This window comes from Dipodomys spectabilis, unplaced genomic scaffold (assembly GCF_019054845.1).
Source record: "Dipodomys spectabilis isolate Male_0828 unplaced genomic scaffold, ASM1905484v1 ptg000276l, whole genome shotgun sequence".
Taxonomy (NCBI): Eukaryota; Metazoa; Chordata; class Mammalia; order Rodentia; family Heteromyidae; genus Dipodomys; species Dipodomys spectabilis.
The window spans coordinates 2,484,672-2,489,416 of NW_024870953.1; the positions used below are offsets into that span (position 1 = coordinate 2,484,672).

The following is a 4,745-nucleotide window of genomic DNA, read 5'->3' on the forward strand; positions in this document are numbered from 1 at the left end:
CCTTATGGACTTTCCTGCCGGGCTGGCTTTTAACTTCAATCCTCAGGTTTCATCCTCCTGAATAGCTAGCATTACAGGCGTGAGCCACCGGCACTTACTGTAAAAATTCACGGATTCCGTGGAATTCTTCCAAGTAAATTGCTTGCCTTTGATTTCAAAATGTATTCAAGAAGTTTTGTATACATCTATAATGATATCTACAGACTTTGTGATTTTTTCAATCAGAAGTAATTTAAACTTATCTGTAGTAAAGAAACTAAAGTATTTCTGGTCATTGTCTGAAAAAAGCGTATTTTAAAATATTCTATATTCTATGTTTGTATAATGTCCATAATCTATTTTATTCTTCCTAGATATACTTTGAGTTTTACATTGTTTTATAATATGTAGGTTCATTAATGTGTCCTTTCAGATTGCATTCCATATAGAAACAGTTTAAGATTTCTTTTTTTCCTAGGTCCTTATAGTATGATTTTTTTGGGATAAAATATCAATGGTGTCAAATTTCAAAAGTTTTGTAAAGGTTATGTAAAAGGTTTTGTAAAGGCCTTTCTAAGGTGAAGATTTAATACACTGATGTCAAACTTACTTTTAATTATATGAATTACGTGTATTGTTACACTTCTAATTTTGTAATCAACTTTTTAATAACTGCTTTTCTTTTCTTGTATCTGAAGAATGAAAAATATGGAATACTTCATAAATCTACATATCATCCTTGTGCAAGTGCCATGTTAACCATTTATTGAAATTAGTGTATACACTGCTGAAACATGTAGCATCCTCTAAATTTAAGTAGTTAATGATGCAATCTTATACAGGCTTATATCCTTGTGTGCCTATTTGTGACAAGAAAACCTTATTGTTCCTAACAACGCTATTGATCTTATTTCCCTATAATTTTCGGAATAGTGGAAAAAATTATATTTTTCTGTCGATTGCTTACATTTGCAATTTTTTGTCAATGACTATTTATTTTTATTTTTTTATTTTTATTTTTTATTATTTTTTGTAAACATACTGTACAGAGGGGTTACAATTACATGGGCAAAATAATGAGTACATTTCTTTTTTTTTTTTTTGTCGGTTGTGGGGCTTGAACTCTGGGCCTGGGCGCTGTCCCTCAGCTCTTCAGCTCAAAGCGAGTGCTCTAACACTTGAGCTACAGCGCCACTTCCGGTTTTCTGGTGGTTTATTGGAGATAGGAGTTTCACGGTCTCTCCTGCCCGGGCTGGCTTTGAACCTCGATCCTCAGATCTCAGCCTCCTGAGTAGCTAGGATTACAGGCATGAGCCACCAGAGCCCGGCCCATGAGTACATTTCTTATCAAGCATTGCAGCCTCCTCCTTTGTTTACCCTTCACATCCCTTCCCAGCCTCCCCCCCACCCAATCCCACCCCCACCCCACCCCCCCCCACCACCCCCCCCCCCCCCCCCCCGCACCAAAGTTGTAAAGTTTGTTTTCGACATGACAACTTGTACTTTTCATAGTTGCAACGGGTCCACCTGTATCCTTAAGCGACTTGTTTTCCCCATCTCCTCCACAAATTATACCGACATCAAATATAGTGAAAGCAGGGGTTATACTGTGAGGGAGGGACATACAAAGCAAAAAAGAAATAATCTTATAAATGCATTAGAATCAAATGCATGAAAGAAAAACACATTTAAATACATATCTAAGCGAACATTTTCCTAACATCTCATTATCTCACCTTTTCTGCTTGACTCATACATATTCTAGATATTGCAAATATGGGAAAACATGGGACCTATGTTTCTTTGGGCTTGGCTTACTTCACTTAATATAATTTTTTCCAAACCTTTCCATTTCCTAACAAATGGGGAAATGTCATTCTTTCTGATGGAAGCATAGAATTCCATTGTGTATATATACCACATTTTCTTGATCCATTCATCTACTGAGGGACATCTGGGTTGGTTCCAGATCTTAGCTATGATAAATAATGCTGCAATAAACATAGTTGTGCTGGTAGCTTTAGTGTGGTTTTGTTTGTAAACATTTGGGTAAATGTCCAAAAATGGGATTGCTGGGTCATAGGGGAGCTCTATGTGAAGTCTTTTGAGGAACCTCCATACTGCTTTCCAAATTGGTTGAACAAGTTTACACTCCCACCAACAACGAAGTAAGGTTCCCTTCTGTCCACATCCCCTCCAGCATCTGTTGTTGTTAGAGTTCTTGATTATAGCCATTCTAACTGGGGTGAGGTGGTATCTCAATGTTGTTTTGATTTGCGTTTCTTTTATGGCTAGGGAGGTTGAGCATTTCTTCATGTGTCTATTGGCCATCCTTCTTTCTTCTTCAGAGAAGTTTCTCTTTAAGTCTTTCGCCCACTTATTTATTGGGCAGTGGTTTCTTTGAGGATTTGTTGTTGGGGGATTTAATTTTTTGAGTTCCAAGTATATTTTAGATATGAGACCCTTGTCCGTTGTATGGCTAGTGAATATCTTCTCCCAATCCGTGGGCTTAATTATTATTAATCTTGCTAGCTATGTCTTTTGCCATGCAGAAGCTCTTTTTCATTTGGGATTTGATCGTACTTTCAAATATTTATAGTTAGGTCCAAAGTTGATTGCTTTTTCAAGTACTTGTGGAGATAATGGATTCAAAGTAAACCTTGCTTAAGAGCTACTTCTAAATTTCTGGAGCTGAAAATTTTCCAAATGAGGTCTTACTGACACAAATGTCTATCTGACCCTTTAGCCTTCTTCCATGTAGGAACAGGCCAACAAGAATATCTTACCTTGAGACCCTAGATTGTCTTACTGGAATAAAAAAAAGGTTGGTTACAAGGGATCACAGAGAGACGAACAGTTCAGACAATACTGTACAGACTAGAAGGTATTTTATCAGAATATAATTATTTTCTATACCTACCATTTCAAAAGTAGCTAAAGCCAAGAAGGTGAAAAAAATTTTCATATTCATGATTACCTAATGTACTGGCCTGTCTACCACCCAAGTAGGCAGGAACTTACACTACTGTCTTTCTATCACCAAATATTTTCATAGTTGCAGAAGTCCAAATGTTTCTCCTCGTTATTAGTCTTTAAATTGGTAATGTTTTAATCACAATGTTTCCTCTTGCCTCCAGGCTGTAAATCTACAAAAATATTAAACCTTTATCCCAAAATGATTTTCTTCATATTTTTGAAGCATTCCTACTGATTATGCACAAATTTTGCTGATATGATATCTAAAAAATATTATTCTTCTGTAGGACCCTTGAGTCCTAGGATCCCAGGTTCCAGTTACCTACATGATCACCTAGGCCCATGCAACAGGCAAACAGAAAGTAATTGAAAACACATCTCAATTCCTCATTTCTCATATTTTAGGGCCCCAATTCCTTGAGATGCAAGGATTAGCAGTAAGCAATTGTAAAATGCAAGGCAACTTAAAACGAAAGATGAAATCACAAAATCTGAGAGAAAGTACTCTAATTCAAACTTTCAATTTACAGATGACCAGCCCATATGAGTGAACAAGATCACAAAGTGTCATAAGATTATTTTTAATACTCCCCCTAGTGACTAATGAAATATTTAGGTCCAGAATAAGTGGGCCAAAAAATAGGTCCTGGAAGGAATCCTTAATTGGTCTACCAAGAACCAGAAAACTTGACTTAGAGGTCAAATGTAATTCAGAAAAACAATTATTGAGAAGATCATTAGGGCTTCAAAACACTGGTATTTCAGTACAACTTGGGTCTGTGGTATAAAAATGTTATTCTCAAACCAATGATAATCTCCATTTAATCTCCTGAAAGTGTATTCCTTTTCAAATAAAATTTTAAAAATCACATTCAGCAAAATAACATTTGACAAGTAGATGATACTTACATTACAAGCTTTTCAAGTGTAGGGAGCAAGTTACAATAGAGTTGATTTATTTAACCAGCACTAATGGCAAAAAGGTTCAATGATTCATTAAAGTGTAGAAATAGTACCACCTACCATTTGTGTTGTTCAGTAGGTGCCTTCCAGAAATGTGTTAAACAGATAAGCCTCCCATATTTCAAACCCAAAAGTTAGCTAATAAAGTAAATTTCATCACTTAATAAGGTACATTTTAAAAAGTCACAAATAATTGCCTTATCATATGTTGTTTTATGTTTTCCCTATCTGTCTAACATAGTAAGAAATATGAATTTAAGTCTTGAATTTGGGTACTCTTCAGAGATGTGACAAACATAAAATCTGTCTTCTATTTCTATCATATTCCTCTATAGTCGTAGTTTTCTTCTTTTTTCAAAACTTATAAGTAGTAGAAAGTATTATCCCATGTAAAATAAAATAATCACAAACCATTGTACAAAACCATTTATAAAAGCTGGTAGTTAGGAATATTTTCTAAGACATTTTTAAACTTTCTTGTTGACTGAAGATTAATCTTCCAAATGGATAATAATAAAATCATGTCTAGGTGCTTCACATCTCCAGTCTTGCAAATAGTTACTGCAGATGAATGAATTATGGAAATGTAAGCTGACATCAGTTCAAGTATATGCAACATTGACATTCCATGGAATGTATATAAAGCTTGTAAACTGTTAACAGACAGTTTAACAGAATGACTATTAGGAAGTTTAAAGCAGAGAGAAATAATAGTAAAGACATGAAATGAATGAAAAATGGAACAAGGGGCTAGTACACCTAAAATACTCAATGTACACGTATGATAAAGGAAGTGAAAAATCAGATATAAATCTTGGAGAGGGGGT

At 35.1% G+C, this 4,745-nt stretch overlaps 1 pseudogene; it reads right to left on the reverse strand.

The window, feature by feature from the left end:
- Positions 1-681: 681 nt before the first annotated feature.
- On the reverse strand, positions 682-777 carry LOC122126402 (annotated as a pseudogene).
- Positions 778-4,745: the final 3,968 nt, after the last annotated feature.